The following is a 23,585-nucleotide window of genomic DNA, read 5'->3' as shown; positions in this document are numbered from 1 at the left end:
GTTATATGTCTCTCTGGGAGTCAAAAACGTCAGATATCGTTAGTGTTGACAACGAATGAAAATGCATTAAAAATCGAAATTATTATCCACCAGCAGATAGGTGTTCTCATGCTAGAGCTTGATAATTCATAATGCAAACCTTAGTGCCGGGCCAGGATTCGAACCCATTCACGCGCAATATGTGGAGATGTTGAGGAATCTGCCGTTTTGAACAAACAACAAATTGTAGTCGAGCTGTATTGTCACGAAGGGACCAAATTCCGCGTTAAGGGCGGTCTGAGTTGCATTCCCAGTTCAGAACCTATTTTATCGGCATACATAAGCTCAAATAAAAGATGGAATAAGTGTCCTGTGACCCTACATAGCGTTTGTTTCGTCACTAGAAATAAATAACTAGTACAAGAAAGGATACTCGTGATAGAGTTTCTACATGTGGCCACTCCTGACTTTATAGTGGTTCATCCTAACGTCTACTTGGTAGAGAAGGAATATCATGTTTAATGTGAATTTCAGACAACAATGCCACTATACCTTCTTCGGTTGGTGTAGCCAAAAGAGAATGGAATCTGTCTCTGCCTATAAAAAATCATGGGCAGAATATGAAATGGAACGCAGGCCATAGGAATATGAACCTATCATCAAAACAACAGACCACCAAATCCCCTTCTTTTTTTGACTCATTTTCCTATCGTAACACCGAATCGCCAGACTGGATGAGACTTCTGACACACAGGCTCCCTGTAGTTGTTTGCAGCATGTTCAGTACATTCATTTACTTGGTTGACCGAATCGCCATGAACTAGCTGCCTCGGCTATCCAGTGCATACATTCGACTCCATTTTGTAATCAACAAAATAAAATCACGTAACATCCACCTACACAGAACTGCCAACAGTGTAGGATGCAGAAATTTAAATAGGAAGTGTTCCTTTCCATTGGAGCAACTCTATTGCGCTATTTGTTTGTTGAAACCGTCCTGCAGTGCAAAAGAAAAGCTGTAACTGTCTGTCTCTCAGAAGTCTAGATCCGGCCATATGTATTATCTCACAGCACTGTGGAATGCCAAAGTTCTGGAGGAACTATTGACTTCCGGAGCTGGTTGGCAGCTAGTGGTGTAACAGTAAGCGTTGTGCACTGTAGATAAGATGTCGTCATTTCGTGTATATTCACTGCTACACTTTTTTAACGCAATTCTGCTGTCTGCTGAAGTTATCAATTTAATGGAACTTTGAACATAATTCCCTTCACTTCTGAACCCAAAATACTCGCATGTGGAAAGAGGGCTAACTTCTGCAACATTTTGTTCTTTTCAGGTTTAATAGACGGCCAGGTAGCAAATGCATCTCGAAGCTTTTGTGTTATGTATGGGGAGAACGCATCGTGCCAAAATAGTCAGAAAAGTATTTTTTACATTAGCTGTCGTGTGGTAGAGGCATTTTATTCTTCATGAAACCTTGTTTGACAGCTTTAACTCAGAACAAGTTTTCTACGTGCTTGTAATCAATAAACTGCATGTGTACAGTCAGACTGTTATAGGTAACATCAGAGAATTCGTATATATCATTGATGATTAATTTCTCTGTCATGTTTAGTATTGTTTTAACAACACTAAAAGAAACCGTACGAAAATTGCGCACTGTATTATAAGAAATGAAATAAAACTACCCATGATAACCTTACGACGAATGTTTGATTTAATAAACCTGAATATCTGTTCACAAACGTCCGCCGCTCGTGGTCGTGTGGTAGCGTTCTCGCTTCCCACGCCCTGGTTCCCGGGTTCGATTCCCGGCGGGGTCAGGGATTTTCTCTGCCTCGTGATGACTGGGTGTTACGTGATGTCCTTAGGTTAGTTAGATTTAAGTAGTTCCAATTTCTAGGGGACTGATGACCATAGATGTTAAATCCCATAGTGCTCAGATCCATTTGAACCATTTTTTTGTTCACAAACGTCCCTCTATCGGCACGAATTTGTAAAATACTACTCACTTAGATTTCGATTGGGTCTGTCATTAGTTGGTATGCTGTGTCATGCTCAACAGGTATGCAAATGTGGCGTTTCATAAATAAAGTTATGTGTTCCTAGAAACCCAAAATTTGCTTGTCATTAGCGGAAAGGGGCTTTACCTGTTGTGCAGCATTGTAAGTTTTTCACCATTGCACTATGAGCTGAAAGTATTTTCTTACGATGTGCTTATCGATGTTTGATCTGACTGCTTGTAGCTGCTTCACAGAAGCAAGACTGGAACCGCAAAACATAACAAACGCTTTCTTGCAGGTTAGCATGTTTCCACAGAACTAGGGAAGAGGTATGCATCTAGGTGTCCTCTTATGAGACCAATAGTGGCTAGAACTCGTAAACCGCTGTTTAAAGAACGAGATTAGTTGCGATTTCCACGAGCAATTACTTTCCTGGGCTGAAAACCGTAAATTTACACTCTTCTGTTACACCTCAAGCGATAGTAACTCAGATTATTCAATGGAAATGACAGGAAAAGTCAAGTGAACTTTGTGGCCTAATCCGCGCACACCAGGAAGTAACTCGTCGATCACAGTGTTGCCAAACATACCTTGCCTTGTTGCCAAATGTCAGTTACAGTACCAGCAGGAAGATGACGAACCGATGTGATCCTACAGTGGGCTTGGAAGTGACCGTAGCTGGCATCTCAAAGACGCTGCTGCTACGACCTGGAATACGTAATGCGTCTGATTCGCATTTCTGTTACTAGGTTTAGGGACTGGCGCGTAGTTACTAATAATACTCAGAACTGACTGCTAAGTATGCATCATAAATCAGTAACGCTCATAGTTGTTTTTATATTTCTTTCGTAACTGTACACAAAACTAAGAAACTCGTTCACGGTCGTTTTCGTGCCTCGCCGATATTCGAGCACAACATACAAGTAAAAATAAAAAGAGAATGTGTGTGTGTGTGTGTGTGTGTGCATGTGTGTGTGTGAGTGTGTGTGTGTGTGTGTGTGTGTGTGTGTGTGAGAGAGAGAGAGAGAGAGAGAGAGAGAGAGAGAGAGAACAGAGCGACAGAGAGAGAGAAAGAGAGAGAGAGGGAGAGACAGAGAGATAAAAAAAAAGAATGAAAGAGAGGGTAAAAAAGTTTTGTAAATAAATTAAATACTGCTACGTAAAGAAATCTTTCATTAAAATGAAACGTTCCACATCATTACGAAATGTTGTGTGGCGTGGACTGGGTGGTTTTTTTAGGTTATAAAGCCTCGGGAAAGTACGGGGTTGGCTACAATTCAAAGGGTGCATGGCAAATACAGGACGTGATTGTATCAAGGAACAGTCGGAATTGTAGTTGTAAATTGTTGTAGTTGTGCTGGGAAAGTCCCTGAGCTTCAAGCGCTAATAGAAAGCACAGAAGCTGAATAGGTACAGAAAGCTCGCTAAAGCCTGAAATAAGTTCTGCAGAATTTTTTACGAAGTCTCAGACGGTGTTAAGGAAAGATATATTAGGCAGAATTGGTGGTGGAGTGTTTGTGTCTGCCAGTAGTGGTTTATCTTGTAGTGAATTTGAAGTAGATACTCCGCGCGAATTGGTATGGGTGGAGGTTATACTTAACAGCCGAACTAAGTGAATAAGTGGCTCCTTTTACCGACCCCCAGACTCCGATGATATAGTTGCTGAACAGTTCAGAGAAAATTTGAGTCTCGTAACAAATAAATACCCCACTCATACGGTTACAGTTTGTGGGGACTTCAACCTTCCCTCGATATGTTGGCAAGAAACATCTTCCGAGATTGTCCTAAATGCTTTCTCCTAAATTATTTTGACCAATGTAGTCCACGAACCCACGCGAATTGTTAATGGTTGCGAAAACACACTTGACCTCTTAGCCACAAACAATCCAGAGCTAATAGAGAGCATCATGACTGATACAGGGATTAGTGATCACAAGGTCGTTGTAGCTAGGCTCAATACCGTTTCTGCCAAATTCACCACAAACAAACGCAAAATAATGTTATTTAATAAAGCAGATAAAGTGTCACTAGAAGCCTTCCTAAGGGACAATCTCCATTCCTTCCGAACTGACTATGGAAATGTAGACGAGATGTGGCTCAAATTCAAAGATATAGTAGCAACAGCAATTGAGAGATTCATACCTCATAAATTGGTAAGAGATGGGACTGATCCCCCATGGTACACAAAACAAGTCCGAATGCTTTTGCAGAGGCAACGGAAAAAGTATGCGAAGTTCAGAAGAACGCGAAATTCCGAAGATTGGCTAAAATTTACAGACGCGCGAAATTTGGCGCGGACTCCAATGCGAGATGCCTTATTAGGTTCCACAACGAAACATTGTCTCGAAATTTGGTAGAAAATCCGAAGAAATTCTGGTCGTATGTAAAGCACACAAGCGGCAAGAAGCAGTCAGTACCTTCGCTGCGCAGTGCCGATGGTACTGTTACCGACGACTGTGCCGCTAAAGCGGAGTTATTGAACGCAGTTTTCCGAAATTCCTTCACCAGGGAAGACGAATGGAATATTCCAGAATTTGAAACACGAACAGCTGCTAGCGTGAGTTTCTTAGGAGTAGATACCTTAGGGGTTGCGAAGCAACTCAAGTCGCTTGATACGGGAAAGTCTTCAGGTTCAGATTGTTTGCAGTAGGGTTTTGGAGCATATACTGTATTATAACATTGTGAATCACCTCGAAGGGAACGATCTATTGATACATAATCAGCATGGATTCAGAAAACATCGTTCTTGTGCGACGCAGCTAGCTCTTTATTCGCACGAAGTAATGGCCGTTATCGACAGGGGATCTGAAGTTGATTCCGTATTTCTAGATTTCCGGAAAGCTTTTGACACCGTTCCTCACAAGCGACTTCTAATCAAGCTGCGGGCCTATGGGGTATCGTCTCAGTTGTGCGACTGGATTCGTGATTTCCTGTCAGGAAGGTCGCAGTTCGTAGTAATAGACGGCAAATCATCGAGTAAAGCTGAAGTGATATCAGGTGTTCCCCATGGAAGCGTCCTGGGACCTCTGCTGTTCCTGATTTATATAAATGACCTGGGTGACAATCAGAGCAGTTCTCTTAGGTTGTCCGCAGATGATGCTCATCCGAAGACCAGTATCAGCTGCAATGCGATTTAGAAAAGATTGCTGTATGGTGTGGCAGGTGGCAGTTGACGCTAAATAACGAAAACTGTGAGGTGATCTACATGAGTTCCAAAAGAAATCCTTTGGAATTGGATTACTCGATAAATAGTACAATTCTCAAGGCTGTCAATTCAACTAAGTACCTGGGTGTTAAAATCACGAACAACTTGAGTTGGAAAGACCACATAGATAATATTGTGGGGAAGGCGAGCCAAAGGTTGCGTTTCATTGGCAGGACACTTAGAAGATGCAACAAGTCTACTAAAGAGACAGCTTACGTTACACTCGTTCGTCCTCTGTTAGAATATTGCTGCGCGGTGTTTGATCATTACCAGGTGCGATTTACGGAGGACATCGAAAGGGTGCAAAAAAGGGCAGCTCGTTTTGTATTATCACTTAATAGGGGAGAGAGTGTGGTAGATACGATACGCGAGTTGGGATGGAAGTAATTAAAGCAAAGACGTTTTTCGTCGCGGCGAGATCTATTTACGAAATTTCAGTCACCAACTTTCTCTTCCGAATGCGAAAATATTTTGTTGATCCCAACCTACATAGATAGGAATGATCATCAAAATAAAATAAGAGAAATCAGAGCTCGAACAGAAAGGTTTAGGTGTTCGTTTTTCCCGCGCACTGTTCGGGAGTGGAATGGTAGGGAGATTGTATGATTGTGGTTCAATGAACCCTCTGCCAAGCACTTAAATGTGAATTTGAGAGTAATCATGTAGATGTAGATTTAGATCTATGGAACAAGTATTAATCTAATCTAATCATATCATATTGCTGACTAGTCATGAAGAGTCATGAGTTACCGAAATTTTCGCCAATATCAGTAACCGAATCTAAACTTGAAAATAAAATACGACAGTTTTTGTAATAAACTGGGACTCCTATCAAGACCCTTTCATCCCCGTTAACTAACCACGAAAGGTGTCTGATACACCTCAATTCAGAAGTAACAAAGTGTATATCCATTTAAAGATGAAGCGCATGATGTGAAGTTCTGTGACGGAGATACGAACCCAACACGTAATCGGATTGTTAACTAGGTAAAATAAAATGTTACGTATCGATTTTTCTTACCAGCTGGTAGGTGTTTGAATCTAAAATAAGGCTTCAACTTTTTGTGCCTGGGCGACATTCGAATCGCACTCCTATCGTTCTTCTATATCGTCCACGAATATAGCTTAAGTATCAATTTATTATTCACCAACAGTAAGATGTGTGCGTGTCTGACCAGAAATTGTTGGCAACACATGAACAGTCATTAAAAATGCACTTTAATTTTCACCAGCCGGCCGGTGTGCACGTGATAGGGCTTGAAATGAAATTATGAATATTTTTGTACTGGATCAGGATTCAGACACACATACTTACCTTTGGAGAAGACCTAGAGAAGACTGCAGTCTTGTGAAAAGGAAAGAAACGATTGAACTATACTGTTCCGAGATATTCAGATCCTCGAAAGAGGAGATACGAATTCGAATCACAGTTCAGCACCAAATTTTTCAACGTCTCTAGTTCAATCAAGTACAAGTAAAATAAGAGCCCTTTTCCTTTAAATGGCTATCGGTTAATCAAATAAAATAAAATTTTATAGTGTAAGTAAGTTTACTGGCGACAGTATTTCTGTTTGCCATTACCTCCACCTATGTCATTTCCCAACGTAAACCGGCCTTGCCCAGTTGGGAATGAAGGAACGTGCTGTTTAATTAGGATTCTGGATTATAACGTTTTTCTCTTGAGGTTACCAGAGGTAAAGTAAATCTGTTTGTGCCTCTTAAAAGTAAATGCCTGAACTCACGCATTCCACTTGTGATAGTTCGTTCCACCAGACTATTGTGGCCAGGAGTCTGCTGTAACGGATGATGTGCTTAGCTTACAAAATTAGTTACGGTGGAAAAAATGCGAGTCTATTAAATGGTTAAGTAGAAGAAGTTTCTGAAGTGGAGATTATGCTATTCTCATGTCAGCAGAATGTAAAGACTCTTCTGGGCATCATAGCCTTGATGTGAAGATATTTTGAAATTTTCATTAACTCAGGAAATTTCATAGTTCGAGAAAATCCACTGTGAAGTGTGAAGTTACCGTCATTATTACTATCATTTTCTTCTTACTGCTGCTGGAACACATGTGCTTGAAGATCATTAAAGCCTTTTGCTCATTATAGAAGTAGTTGCCCAAGAAAACGTTCTTCCCTGTCTACGGAATCCTTTTCATGTTAATATCAAACATCAGCAATTACTTGTAGGCCACATTGAAACTAAAGTAATTAATGAAGACGTTACTTGATAACAAAATCGCGGTGCCTTTCTTCATTTACTTGCGCCTGAAATGGCTGCCGACTACTGCCAAACCAAAAGCCAAGGGATCTTACTGCCTTCCGATACACGTCGCTGTCAGTTCTTCCATATGATTTGTTCGACGTGACCTGTTTCAAGTTGTGTATGACAGAGAATGTTTTAGAAAATCGATTGTTTTCCTTTTCAATAAACAGAAACATTTTCATTCTAGGCTATCCAGGTCCATAATTTTCACAATATTATTTCAAATTTAATATTCGCTTCTATAATGTAGGAAAGTATTTCACAGTTACAAAACCCGCATCCGACTCATTGTCCTTACACTAAGCCGCTGACCATAAATTCTAGCTCACAGGGACACCATTTTAAGTAACCTAATGTAGCGAAGACTGTTTGCCAGTGCTCTTTCTCACCGGAAAATACGCAGTTCACTCATTAGGCTCCATAAGTACACTGTAACGGTAATTTGTGTGTGTATGCAATGCATACTGATTGTAGAATTTAGTGGTGCTCTCTCTTCCACTTCTGTATACAATATGCCTGACGTAAACAGGCCCTTTATCATTACAGGGCCTGGGCAGTGCAACATAATATTGACAACAGTAATGTGCTTAAACTGACAACCTCACTGTTCGTTTTAGGTGATTTTGTAATCATTTAAATAAAACAACATGACCATTTCGTCCCCCTTTTCCTTCTGTGAAATTTGTCAGTAAGCTTTTTGCCTTCCAGACAGCGAAATGCGGCAGAGTACGGCCGGTTAACGATTCACGAACCATGATTTAGCGCCCTTAAGACGATTTATTTAAACATTGGCGTAGCTGAAGGAATTTAGTTTCTTCTTAAATCGTCTTATGCAGCAACGGTCACAGATATCTCAAATAGGAAAAGCTCTTTATCCAGGTACGAAGGTTGTAAAACAAACTTCCCACAGTTTGTGTCAGGTTGATCTTTTCGTCTGATACCACAGCGTAAGTACTTTGTCTAAGAGATATCACAAATAGTGTTCCTGTAGCTGTGGGAATCATTGGTTGAAAACGAGTTTAACGTCAATGGGTACAGTACTGCTAAATATTCAAAATGATTATCAACCTCAGTCTGCGTTAATCCCCAAACTGAGGCGTATTTGTCCCCTAAGGGACACGCAAGTGCCAACGCAGGTACAAACGAGAGATCCTAATTTTGATGCCAAGCAGAAACCACAGTGTTGGCTGCATGGCGGCAAGGTGATAAAGAGCAAGACTACGGATACGAAGGTCTGAGTTTCAATCCCTCAACATTCTCACGATTTTTATATGCCATTTTACACTCATTTCCCTCGGGCAGTGTTTTTTGATGTGAAAAATGCCGAGTTGCATTGGGATCCGAAAGGTACGTTAAACTGTAGGTTCCCCTATTAACTGGCTACGTAAGTCAACTCAAAGGTCGGAGTTAAGCAACGGCATACCACCTCCACCAAGACCGTGCCTATTAAAGCACTGTGGTGTTCAAACCACCCTTTCGACTGATGACTGCTTTACTTTACTATGGGTTTCAAAGTTAATGATCTTCGGGTTATTAACATTTTTGTGTTTTCATGCTTTAGCTTTGATACCAGTAAACGTTAAGTAACCGGCTGAGCACTGTCTCCGATCGAGTTGTCAAGGTGGTAGACGACGACGCTGTCGACCCCAGTTACAATCCTGGTCATGGCTATGTTTCAGTTGAATACCTCTATGTCCCTTTCTGCGTATTTCAAGATATACTTTTAAACACTTGGTACGCATCCAAATTGATATCTGATAGACCTGAATTTAGCAACATGAATCAGATATGTTTTCCGTGCAATATATCGGACAACAAGTCAGTGCAGCGAGATTTCGCTTGTGTGTTACACATGGTGCAAGAAATATTAGTGTTTTGCTTGCTTTTGTGACAGGTTTCACCCCACTGAATGCGAGCAAGCTCACGAATAGTCTGTCAATAACTGGAATTACGCAACAATACACCTAAAAGTTGTAATTTTGCATTACGTATCCCAATGAAAATAACTGTAAACAGGTTATATGCCTACTTGCTTATTATTCGCGTTTCTTGATGCTTTCCTCAAAAATAAAAAGAAAGAAAGAGAGAGGGAGTCAGAGAGAGAAAACAGAAATGTGTTTCAAATATCAGCTCGGTGACGCCATGTTCGTCTCGTCATGTAAAGCAAGGATACTTGATAGGTAATATCTCGTTGTACTAGCGATATGTATGGGTACAGGGTTCTTTCTTTTCTCTCTACAAACAACCAGAACAGATTTCAGTAACAAAATGGTAAGAACATTTACGCAGTGCGCTAATTAAACACTCAGCCTTTCTTGGGTATTTTGTTAATCGTCTGTAATACAGTAAACATGCTTGATTATTGATTTGTTATTACTACCATTGTTATTCGCCACCTCCTAACAGCTTTCCTATCACTCATTGCCGCCGATGCACGTAACGAATGGATTAGGATGAATGGATTGTGGGGTGTATCGTCACGGAGAATATACACATTTATCTCGGATTCTTGTGTTCAGGGTAATATGAAAATCTCAATAAGAGAAGACGACAACGGGACGCCGGTGATGCAGGCAATAACACCCAACTATTTCTGTCGACTTAACACCATGACGACACTGTATTTTGATTATAATTCGTTAGCCTTCTTGCGACCTCGTTTTAATACCTCGTGGGAGCAGGCATAATATTCTGCTTTTTGAACACCAAACAATAACACACAAACATAGTAGATGGAAGGATACAAAGAAACAATCAGACTCATGGGTCTGGATCCAGTTCATCATTAGAAGACTAAACAAGAGGGAAACATTACGAAAGCAATGGATGCGCTGGTTAGTATACATTTTTTGTATAGACCTGAAGATGAAAAAGCGCAGATTTGCACAGCGCCCGCATCTGCACATTAGTTTCTGTCTTAATGGGCATAATTTTTAGTTTCTCCTCTTCCTCTTTCAAGTGAATTGATTATTACGTGCTACAGAATAATTAGTTAACAGTGTTTCTTACAGCTTCCATTTGCACCAACATTTTTCTACATTCTCGTGCAGTTCATGAAATTCTACTTGTATGATCACAAGACTGCAAATAGATGCAATCGATTTCGAGGTGCAAAGTGTTTGTTATCTTACTTTTCGTGACAGATGGGCAACGTTGATTTTATAAGACTTTTTATTGTACTGAAATAATCTTTTGTCACAAAGTAACAAGGTAAGTGTTTTATTCGTATATATTTTGTGGGAAACTGTAATCGTGATGGAAGACTATACACCTGAATGTTTGACACAACTGGTAGGAGAAAACGCTGCATATTAACCAAACCCCTCGCCTCCTCTCCGTATCCTGCTATGAGACGAGCACGGGATTCTCCTCCCTATAAGGGTACAGAGCTGTTCCTTGCACAGCTGAGAATTGGCAACATCGTCACAAACATTTGGCAACACTGTGACAGCGGAATCACTTCCGCGTATGTTACTGAATTGACTCGCTAAATTCAGTTGATTCTTTCCATTTGATGACTCATGCTATATAATCCTCATGTAATCTAAGATACTGAGACAGAAAATTCAATTTTTTGGCTAAAGAAATGCTATTCTTCACGTAAGTGACAACTTTTATTATCTTTCACGGTGTGTTATGAGGCTGAGCGACCAATACCGCGATGAGAATGGGGTGCTGGCAGCAGTGTGTCCGTAGGCCAGTGGTACCGCCCGTGTCTCTTGTTGCAACTGTTCAAAGAGGCGTCAGATCTAATCGTGGCAGGGGCCAGCGTGTGCGAGCATTTTTTCTTTTTTTTTTTTTTTGTGGTTTATTTTATGGAGCTGCGAATTCCCAGAAAAAATTCTGTAACGAAATCAGAAGAAAACGTTAACACATCAAATCCATATCGCAGCTCGACACAGTAAATAGTGTTAACGGTCAAAGATCTTGGCTTTCTGACTGCCAAGCTGCTTCACAATAAAAGCGTCTCTGAAGAAAATCGAATCGACCGTCAACGATACGAAATTCAATATTGTTCTTCACTTAAGACTCAGATGCCAGGGTGATAAGTATGAAGGAAATGAACTGATAAGCAAATCGCCAGAAAATACTTGCAGCTCATAGTGCAATAGTGAAAAACTTACAATGCTGCACAATAGGTAAAGCCCCTTTCCGCTGCTGCCAAACAAATTTTGGGTTTCTAGGAATACATAACTTTATTTATGAAACGCCACATTTGCATGCCTGTTGAGCTTGATACAGCATACCAATTAAACACAGACCCAATCGAAATCTAAGTGAGTAGTATTTTACAAATTCGTGCCGGTAGAGGCACGCTTGTGAACAGATATTCAGGTTTATTAAATCAGACTTTAGTCGTAAGGTTATGATGGGTAGTTTTATTTCATTTCTTATAATACAGTGCGCAATTTTCGTAAGGTTTCTTTTAGTGTTGTTAAAACAATACTAAACATGACAGAGAAATTAATCATCAATGATATATACGAATTCTCTGATGTTATCTGACTGTACACATATAGTTTATTGATTACAAGCACGTAGAAAACTTGTTCTGAGTTAAAGCTGTCAAACAAGGTTTCTAGAAGAATAAAATGCCACTACCACAAGACAGCTAATGTAAAAAATACTTTTCCGACTATTTTGGCACGATGCGCTCTCCCCATACATAACACAAAAGCTTCGAGATGCATCTGCTACCTGGCCGTCTATTAAAACTGAAAAGAACAAAATGTTGCAGAAGTTAGCCCTCTTTCCACATGCGAGTATTTTGGGTTCAGAAGTGAAGAGAATTATATTCAAAGTTCCATTAAATTGATAACTTCAGCAGACAGCAGAATTGCGTTAAAAAAAATGTAGCAGTGAATATATACGAAATGACGACATCTTATCTACAGTGCACAACGCTTTCTGTTACACCACTAGCTGCCAACCAGCTCCGGAAGTCAATAGTTCCTCCAGAACTTTGGCATTCCACAGTGCTGTGAGATAATACATATGGCCGGATCTAGACTTCTGAGAGACAGACAGTTACAGCTTTTCTTTTGCACTGCAGGACGGTTTCAACAATCAAATAGCGCGATAGAGTTGCTCTAATGGAAAGGAACACTTCCTATTTAAATTTCTGCATCCTACACTGTTGGCAGTTCTGTGTAGGTGGCTGTTACGTGATTTTATTTTGTTGATTACAAAATGGAGTCGAATGTATGCACTGGATAGCCGAGGCAGCTAGTTCACGGCGATTCGGTCAACCAAGTAAATGAATGTAATGAACATGCTGCAAACAACTACAGGGAGCCCGTGTGTCAGAAGTCTCATCCAGTGTGGCGATTCGGTGTTACGATAGGAAAATGAGTCAAAAAAAGAAGGGGATTTGGTGGTCTGTTGTTTTGATGATAGGTTCATATTCCTATGGCCTGGGTTCCATTTCATATTCTGCCCATGATTTTTTATAGGCAGAGACAGATTCTATTCCCTTTTGGCTACACCAACCGAAGAAGGTATAGTGGCATTGTTGTCTGAAATTCACATTAAACATGATATTCCTTCTCTACCAAGTAGACGTTAGGATGAACCACTATAAAGTCAGGAGTGGCCACATGTAGAAACTCTATCACCAGTATCCTTTCTTGTACTAGTTATTTATTTCTAGTGACGAAACAAACGTTATGTAGGGTCACAGGACACCTATTCCATCTTTTATTTGAGCTTCTGTATGCCGATAAAATAGGTTCTGAACTGGGAATGCAACTCAGACCGTCCTTAACGCGGAATTTGTTCCCTTCGTGACAATACAGCTCGACTACAATTTGTTGTTTTTTCAAAACGGCAGATTCCTCAACATCTCCACATATTTCGCGTGAATGGGTTCGAATCCTGGCCCGGTACTAAGGTTTGCATTATGAATTATCAAGCTCTAGCATGAGAACACCTATCTCCTGGTGGATAATAATCTCGATTTTTAATGCATTTTCGTTCGTTGTCAACACTAACGATATCTGACGTTTTTGACTCCCAGTGAGACATATAACTATTTGCGAGATCACTGTAAGTTCAAGGATATTATTCCGAGCTGCTGGTGGAGAAAAATTCGGTAGCTGACGTCTAGTTGTGTGCAGAAACGATACGTGTGGGTTTCGATTCCCTGTCAGCACTGAACTCTTCATCATATTATTTCTAGTTGAAACATGCTCATGTCTGGCTGCTGGTGTAACTAACCCACATTTAACGTTAGTTTTCTCTAGAATATAACAGCGATAGGTGCCTGGTTGAAGTCCTGGGAAGGAAAAAATTAATGTTTAGTCTCGTCATTTCAGTTAAAACATCTAGCTACTGCGGAGAAAATCCGATACGTCACAGTTGATTGTGCGTCGATAACAATCCGATTAGGTTCTTGGATCGAATCCCTGTCCAACACAAAGCGTCACCTCATGACGTTTCAAGTGAGTTACTTGTGAAGAAGCAATATTTAACATCTCCCGTAGTTCGTTAACAGGGACAAAAGATGCTGAGTTGGAATTCGTGTCCGTTAAAAATGTTTACTTTATGTAGTTTGAAGTTGATATTTGCTAACTGATAATGTCTAAAACCGAGGTATATCACTCTCTGTTTGCCTAGTCAGGAACGACTGTTAGTTATCATTACTCACGAAATCTTAGTCTGCATGACCTGGGTTTGAATCCATATGCAGAACGAGACGATTCGTCGTGTCATTTGAAGTTCATCCATATTCTCATCTAGCTGCTCGTGAATAACTTAAATTTTTAATGTCATTTTGTGCTAAATAACAAATACGGTATGTTACTTTGAACAGGACATCATGAATACGACGAACGTACTACGTGCATTTCCTATCGGACGTAATAATGGGAGTGGTAACATTTCAGGTATGTCATTTATTGCAATAAATGTGAGCCTACAAGCCGTAAGGACAGTCGTATCTGTGATAAGGTGTTCCCTGATATTTCTAGTATCTTGGTATTACTTTACAACTTGAGTTATTGCGATACATAGCAGTGTTTTCTAATGGTGACTTGTTGGAACCATTTTCAATAGACAAACGACTGTACCAAGGAGCGATTAGAGGACCTGCTAGACAGCTGCGGTAGGCTGGTTGCATGCGAATCAGTCGAAATGCAATTCAGGTCGTTCGAATACTTTTGAGCACGACTGTACGTGGCAAGGCAAGTCATTACTGCTTATTTCCCCTGGGCGACAGGTCAGGTGTTAAAGTGTGGACACATGTACGCAAAACAGTTTGCCTGTGCTGGCATGAGGTGTCGATGTAGTGGTGCAGTTACGACCGTGTAAAAAACATCAGATAGTAGATTATGTGACGTGTCTGAGGAATGACTGTTTGAGCCAGAGAAAAAAAAACTAATACAATGAGGTGGGTACGTATTAAGGTTCAAGTGATCGCAATATTTACACTTATTCCCCTAACACCCTGCATATCTGAACAATGTAATGCATGCTTTTTTCAGAAAACAAAATACTACGATTATTTCAGACCTAGAGTTACTTCACGCAGCAAAATTGTAGAGCGCACACTGCTAGGCATCTGTCACTAATAAAGAGAAGTGTGCATCTGTGACAATTTTTACGGAATATATTCCATCAGTATGTGAACTGACGATGCAACGCACTACCATTAGTTTGGAAGGATGCAGTCTGTGCACAGCTCTGTGACCACATTTTGCTAGCAAACCAGCCTGAAGTGCTAATTGAAGCAATATTTCCTCGGACTCTTTGCAAGGCAGCTTCTAGCTCGTCTCGCCCCACAACACTTGCAGCACATCCGGATGGAGTGTCGTGCGTGATGGCAGCCCACCTGCGGGGATGCTGGTCCCCGTGACACAACATAGGCAGCGCTTGCATCCCACATGAAATACCCTATGTAATGGGAACATTATCGACCCAGTGGCAAACCTTCCAGTACTCTAGAAGCTACTATCAAAATTGACGTCTTTGCCTCGTTACTAAAACTCTGTTTCCTGTCTGAATTCTAGGCTGATCCTGAGTTCCGTGAGGTCGTAATTTGTACTTTAAGAAATCAAATGGCACTAAAATCACCTCTATATGTATTATCAATTGATTTATATGAATTTTAAGAGTTGTAAAATCCTTTTTGGAACACCCTGTATTATGTTTACATACGGCACTACTTGTGAGAAACGCATGACCGTCCGCAGCCGGCATGTTGTTGTAATAATGTTGTACAATAATATATTTCAAAGGCCATAGTAACACTAAGCTACAATGATTGTAGCGCATCCAATCCAGATGCATGTTTCTGAAGCTTCTTTAGAGTTACAAATTTATCTTTTCAGTGGGTGATGTGTCATTTTGCTGTTTGCTCTCACAAACACACATTTCAAAGCAGTTTCAGAGATCTGAACATTTATTTATTGCAAATGTTGTAGTTATTGTGGTCTTCTATTCGAAGACTCGTCTGATGCGGCTCTCCGAGCTAGACTACCGTTCGCCAGCCTCTTCAGCCCTGAAAAACTACTGCTCCTTACTGGTTTCATTCCTTGGTCTCCCTCCGTATTTTTACTTCCCACTCTTCCCTCCATAAAGAAATCCATTATTTCTTAAGCCTCGGAATGTGTTCCGCTAACTTCTTTTAGTCAAATTGGGTCACAAATTTCCTTTTTTAGCTAAATTCGATTTGGTATGTAAAGATTAGTTACCCGTTCTACCCATACAGTCTTCAATACTCTTCCGCAGCACCACATTTCAAATTATTCTATTCTCTTCTTATCCTAACTACTTATTGTCCACAGTTTGACTTCCGTACAAGGCTAAACTATAGAAAAATAACTTAGTAATTGGCTTTCTAAAACTCAGATTAGTATTAAATGTTAGAAATTACCTGTTTTTCATAAGTGCTTTTTGTTATAGCCACCTGTGCATGTTACGTTCTCCCTACTTATCAATCACTTATTTTCCGCAGTCCAAACAGCAAAGTTGATCTGTTAGTTTTAATGTCTCATTTTGTAATTAATTCTCGGAAACCACCTGACTTAGTTCAACAACATTCCATTACCATAGTTTAATTTAGTTGATCTCCATCTTATAATATCTTTTCAAGACGCTATCCATTCCGTCTTTCAATTGCTCTTCCAAACCGTTTGCTGATTGTAAAAAAATTACAGTGACATCCCGTTTCACAATTTCTCCTTGTTTTCCTCATCCGAACGCTCAGTGTGCAGAGTCAACAACAGAGGAGAGAAGCTATAGCCCTCTCTCGCTTCCTTCTTAATCACTACATCGCTTTCATGTCCAACTGGTATATCAGCGATATAGCTGTACTTCCGCTCCCTGCGCTCAACGCCTGCTGCTTTCAGATTTTCAAGAAGTACACTCCTGGATATTGAAATAAGAACACCGTGAATTCATTGTCCCAGGAAGGGGAAACTTTATTGACACATTCCTGGGGTCAGATACATCACATGATCACACTGACAGAACCACAGGCACATAGACACAGGCAACACAGCATGCACAATGTCGGCACTAGTACAGTGTATATCCACCTTTCGCAGCAATGCAGGCTGCTATTCTCCCATGGAGACGATCGTAGAGATGCTGGATGTAGTCCTGTGGAACGGCTTGCCATGCCATTTCCACCTGGCGCCTCAGTTGGACCAGCGTTTGTGCTGGACGTGCAGACCGCGTGAGACGACGCTTCATCCAGTCCCAAACATGCTCAATGGGAGACAGATCCGGAGATCTTGCTGGCCAGGGTAGTTGACTTACACCTTCTAGAGCACGTTGGGTGGCACGGGATACATGCGGACGCGCATTGTCCTGTTGGAACAGCAAGTTCCCTTGCCGGTCTAGGAATGGTAGAACGATGGGTTCGATGACGGTTTGGATGTACCGTGCACTATTCAGTGTCCCCTCGACGATCACCAGTGGTGTACGGCCAGTGTGGGAGATCGCTCCCCACCCCATGATGCCGGGTGTTGGCCCTGTGTGCCCCTGTCGTATGCAGTCCTGATTGTGGTGCTCACCTGCACGGCGCCAAACACGCTTACGACCATCATTGGCACCAAGGCAGAAGCGACTCTCATCGCTGAAGACGACACGTCTCCATTCGTCCCTCCATTCACGCCTGTCGCGACACCACTGGAGGCGGGCTGCACGATGTTGGGGCGTGAGCGGAAGACGGCCTAACGGTGTGCGGGACCGTAGCCCAGTTTCATGGAGACGGTTGCGAATGGTCCTCGCCGATACCCCAGGAGCAACAGTGTCCCTAATTTGCTGGGAAGCGGCGGTGCGGTCCCCTACGGCACTGCGTAGGATCCTACGGTCTTGGCGTGCATCCGTGCGTCGCTGCGGTCCGGTCCCAGGTCGACGGGCACGTGCACCTTCCGCCGACCACTGGCGGCAACATCGATGTACTGTGGAGACCTCACGCCCCACGTGTTGAGCAATTCGGCGGTACGTCCACCCGGCCTCCCGCATGCCCACTATACGCCCTCGCTCAAAGTCCGTCAACTGCACATACGGTTCACGTCCACGCTGTCGCGGCATGCTACTAGTGTTAAAGACTGCGATGGAGCTCCGTATGCCACGGCAAACTGGCTGACACTGACGGCGGCGGTGCACAAATGCTGCGCAGCTAGCGCCATTCGACGGCCAACACCGCGGTTCCTGGTGTGTCCGCTGTGCCGTGTGTGTGATCATTGCTTGTACAGCCCTCTTGCAGTGTCCGGAGCAAGTATGGTGGGTCTGACACACCGGTGTCAATGTGTTCTTTTTTCCGTTTCCAGGAGTGTATTTTGCAATCAGTACCCTCAAGAGCTTTCTGTAAACTAAGAAACGCTATGAACGTACATTTGCCTTTCTTAAGGCTTAAGTGCTGCATCACAGGCTTCTCCATTTCTCCGCAACGTATTTTGTCCGGGCTGCCTCTATGTAAAATGAGAGTTCGGTAATGTTTGTACATGCCCGCATCTCGTGGTCGTGCGGTAGCGTTCTCGCTTCCCACGCCCGGATTCCCGGGTTCGATTCCCGGCGGGGTCAGGGATTTTCTCTGCCTCGTGATGGCTGGGTGTTGTGTGCTGTCCTTAGGTTAGTTAGGTTTAAGTAGTTCTAAGTTCTAGGGGACTTATGACCACAGCAGTTGAGTCCCATAGTGCTCAGAGCCATTTGAACCATTTTTTGAATGTTTGTACATGTCAGCACACCTCTTATTTGGAACAACAGTTACAGCAGTCTGCTGAAGTCTGCGGGTATTTTGTCTGACACAAATATAATATGCACAGGCTGTATTACTTTTCTCACGGCGGGCTCTCTAAGATGTCAATAAATCTGAGGGAATTTTGTCGTCCTTAATTCCACTTTTTGTTCTACTTATTTTTATATCATAAATTAAACTCACAAACTTGGGGTTATTCTACAGTAATGATTCATTTCGTTAACTGGTTTTCGGTTTAATGGTCGAAAGCCCGTTAAGGAAGTAAGCCCTACATTATAATGTTGCTTGAGCGCTCGTGATTCTGCTACAAGCTTATGCGCTGCTGCGTGCGTCCTTCGTGGTGAAAGCTCGCCCGAATGAAATCAGATCGATATTCTTCTCACGGAAAAACCGCAGAACGACGCCGGCTACGGAGAGCACCAGGTTTTTCTGCGGCAGGATTCCATTAAGAATGTAATTGAAAACTGCCTCCTCGATTGGTAAGGGCCTCACTGTGGTATTACGACTGATTAATTTATAATGGAGTTCCCAAAGTTTGTAATATGGCCCACAATTTTTCTTTCATTATGTTCCAGTAAATGACCAGTAGAAATAAGCATTTGACGATAACGAATTTGCTAGTTTTGAGGAGGCGAGTATGACGCCGGTGTTCCACACTGTACATTTGGTCATTGTGCGTCGTTTGCTCTATACGCGATTTGCCGCACTCGCTCGAAATCTGATAAGTACTTGGCTTTCACAGCTCTAAGTAGTCTTTTTTTACCCATCCCTGGAGGGCCGCCTTTTTTTGTTTAAGGGCAAAAGATCACTTTAACCTTGAAATATTTCGAGTATATGGTAGGTAGGCTCTTGTCCAGGAGCTCGTCCTTTATTATTCTTCCGTTTATAGCTCCGTAGTGCTTTCCGTATCTACTAACATCAACATAAATTTTCCGTGAACAAAGTTAGTAGGTATTTTAATTGCTCTTGCATGCAATGGTTTGGGTTAGTCGAGGGACCGTATGTATAAAGTGAAGCAATCACTTTCCCTACAGATTTAGGAGCTTAAGCTTCGGTATTTATGTATAAAATTCGAAGAATGAGCTCTGGCTTGTGGGGACGAAGCAGAGAAAGCAGCTTCTCCTTCGCCTTGAGTTCTGGCTTCGGCATTAGATAAACCGTGTGAATAAAGAGATGTTTGTCTTCATTCTGGTAGCAATAGCTTCTAAAACATGAAGGGTGAAAGCTGGGCAGTAGTTGACTCACGTTAGCAGGATGCAGATATGGCTCAGCTAACTGGGTGTGAACGCCAGCCCACGTCGATTTTCACATAGAGAGCATTTTACTCTGCATCGTTTCAAAGAAGAAAATGTTAAATGGACTGCAACTCATTTTCTGTCAGACACAATGGAAAGATGAGGCGGAGGACTATATCAGAGCAGACGATGAGGATTTTCCTTCAGTACGTAGAGGATCCAGGATTCCAACCCGGCATAGCAGAAGAAATGGGAACTGATCAAACTACAGTGAGTGTAGCTGTGAGCAGTATTTCTAAAATGATAACGCAGGTGGGTGATTTTTGGATCAAATATCAGCCTTTTTTACGTGATTGTAGCAAAAAAGGAGTCACTAACAACATGTAAACCTCTAAGTGCAGGGCTACGCAAGTATGAATGTGCAGACTATATGCAGCGTAAAGGAACAGTTCACTAGCGCTGAGGCAATCAGGCTAGTATCGTAAATGACAATATAATAAGGAGAAATTCAAGTGTCTGAGAAGTGCTAAGTGAAATTAAAAACTCTAATCTTTCGTGTGATAATCGTTATCGTCTAGAGTCCTTGGTTGATGATCCCCTAACGTAATCCAACAGAGGACCGTCATACATCATTCAAAACGCTTTTGAAAAAGAGTGAGGGTGTGGATAGAGCGTTGTTTTGGTCAGCGGAAGAGGTGGTTTCATATTTTGTCGTACCTGTCAAGAGTTACCTTATCAAATGTTCCAATAATTATAGATTGCTATTTTGTACTGCATAATGTTACGAAACATCTACAGGATGAAGATTATGAAGGTATTGCACAGGACTTCCATGACATTTCTGAAAATGAAGACGAGTCTATAACTGGGAGGGAAATTTTTAGGAGAGGACATGGGAAAAGTCCAATACAAAATGCAGGATTTTTAGAAATTATACATATATATATATATAAATTGTTCATCTATCTATTAAGGAGACTCATTGCCATAGCTTATTTTCCCATTCGAATCCTTGTCTGCACCAGGCTGTATAATTCTGTGGTACTCAGTTTCGTTGTACTGTCTGTTTCTGTAAAACATTTTACTTTTTCAACGGTGGTGGCTTGTCATGTGAACTTGCCCAGGACTAACAAGATGATGGGGCAGCACGAGGTGTAACATTTCCTCCTAGGAAGGACAAAATTCGAGTTTGCATTTTTTTAAAGATGTATAATGAGAATAGTGGAGATTACAAAATGTTGGTGGCCTAAGTTAACTGTAGTCATGGCACTTAAGCATTCTGAGTAATTTGAAAAGTTCTTACATATCGGATGAAACTCATACTATTACCATATTCAGCATCGTAATTTTTAGTTCTCTCAACGAATAAAGCGTTATAAATAGCGTAATATTATCTATAAACATGAAGTAATGGAGTGTGGTTTCTAGAATCATTATACAGCAACATTTAAAAAAAATATAAAACATCTTTAATGCAATAAAGAATAGGACGTTCGCCAATACACTACTTATTCTGATAATAATAATAATATTAATAGTAACAGCGGCTACGAGATGGAGAGAAAATTTGGTTCTTTTCTAATGAGAAGCAATTCCTGCTGTTGGTAGTCGCGATTAATTTTCTCTGGCTAATAAAAGCTGGAAATAAATTTTATCATGCAACTGCCTGTGCTACACAGGCGATGGCGTTAATGCGGATGCTGTAAGCCTTGTGTCATTGCTCCTGAAAATTACGATTTAAAAAAAAAGAACTATAAAATATTTTTATTTTAACATTACAGAACATGCGTGATTTGCTTAACCTGTAATAAAGTTAAGTGGTTGTAACACAACAATTTATATTTTAATTAACTGGAATCTTGAAAAAATAGATACCAACAGGCGTAATTTAAATTAACAATTTTATTTAGCTACCAGTTTTTGTGCCTCATTGGCATCATCTTCAGGGCCTACACAGGAAACTAGGTAACTCATCTAGTCGTTTGTACTATTATAGAGACAACTATATCCAACTGTGTTCCGTAGACGTGTAGAAACTTCTCGATCGACCCTTCACACTTCTAACAATAGCCAGCCCAAGTCTTCAGAGACTGGCTTTCATGTTAGTTACTTTCTTAGCAATTATTTTCTGTTGTTAACGTAAATTAGCTTAAAATAAATGTTTTACTTCCTGAGTTGCTTCCTCTTTATTTCCTTCAGTTTCCGGAAGTTAAGGTTTCTCTTAGAAATCGGATATATCTCTAAAGCCGTGGTACTGCCGGCTCGTACCATCTTACATCTGAATCGGATGAGGACATCCTTAATCGACAAGTCACTTGTGGAAACCTGAAACAAATGATGCGAAAGGAAGTGTTACGGCCAACAAGACAGCGAAATGCGGTGCGCGCGCTTGCTCAACAAAGAATGCCGACAAGGCGGGCGAAGCAGATCGTCAGATGTTTTTGTATTTGAGGTAAAAGTAAAAGGCTGGAAGAAATGGCAAGGGCATTCGTATTATCTGACACAAAAGCTTCGCTTCTTCCTTTCGTTGGCCGGCCAGAGTCGCCGAGCGGCTCTAGGCGCTTCAGTCTGGAACCGCGTGACCGCCACGGTCCCAGGTTCGAATCCTGCCTCGGGCATGGATGTGTGTGATGTCCTTAGGTTAGGTAGGTTTAAGTAGTTCTAAGTTCTAGGGGACAGATGACCTCAGAGGTTAAGTCCCATAGTGCCCAGAGCCATTTGAACCATTTGAACCTTTTGTTTGCAAGTAAATTCTTTGACTTCTATCTTTATCTCCCAAGCTTGTGCGTCTGCTTCATTAGTACGACCGAAGGTATTCAGAACGCCTGTAGTTTGCGTCGGGCTGTGGCAGCTAGGAACCTGTAAATGAAATCTGAGTGTGCTTAGGAAATATCGAATGACCTAGTGTACCATCGCTCTTACATCGCTCAAAGGTTTCTAAAAACGGCATACAACCCTTTCCCTTCTTCTCCATAGTAAAGTTTACTTAGCATGTATGGAGTTCAGTTGTTGCAGGAACACTGACAGACTGTCCAAACCAAGAGTCCGAACTATAAAAGTATAACAGTCGTATCTCCAAAATATGATTGGATATGAAACATTTGAAGCAAGAATTCGCTCTGCAAAACCTTCCATAAAAATGATGGCCACCATATGTTACAAAGCATTCTCTGTGGCAACACCGTCAGTGTTTAAAAAACGCAGGGACAACAGGGTAAACAATACATTCGCCGTCAGGCTCTCAAATAAGGAAGCTCAGTGTATTGTCACTACACTTGAAGATTGCTAAAAGTGCCACGACAGCAAGTTATCTACATGCGAAACTTCAGAAATTTCATGGAAAAACATGAATATATATAACTGTGGAAGGTTAGGCTGAATATTAATTTATTACATCTGTACCGGTACTCTTATTTCATGATGAAATCAGTGAGTTTTGGTGGAACATTGGAAGACAATGGATCAGGTTCACATTCGGACAGCTTGATTTGGGATTTTTCGTGGTCTTCTGTAACTCAGTTTGTGGAATGATCCCAGTCCAACAGTGCAACCACGTCTTTCATTGACTTACTGGGTTGGTATTCCGCTTGTGGCGACCATTCCGAGCAGGAGACGTAGTTGCCGTGTCTGTACCGAATAAAAATTGAAACGATTCAGTTGAGAAAAAGGAACTGTAGGCCTACATGTTTCAGCC

This window comes from Schistocerca americana, chromosome 4, assembly GCF_021461395.2.
Source record: "Schistocerca americana isolate TAMUIC-IGC-003095 chromosome 4, iqSchAmer2.1, whole genome shotgun sequence".
Taxonomy (NCBI): domain Eukaryota; kingdom Metazoa; phylum Arthropoda; class Insecta; order Orthoptera; family Acrididae; genus Schistocerca; species Schistocerca americana.
Note: the sequence above shows the minus strand (reverse complement) of the source record.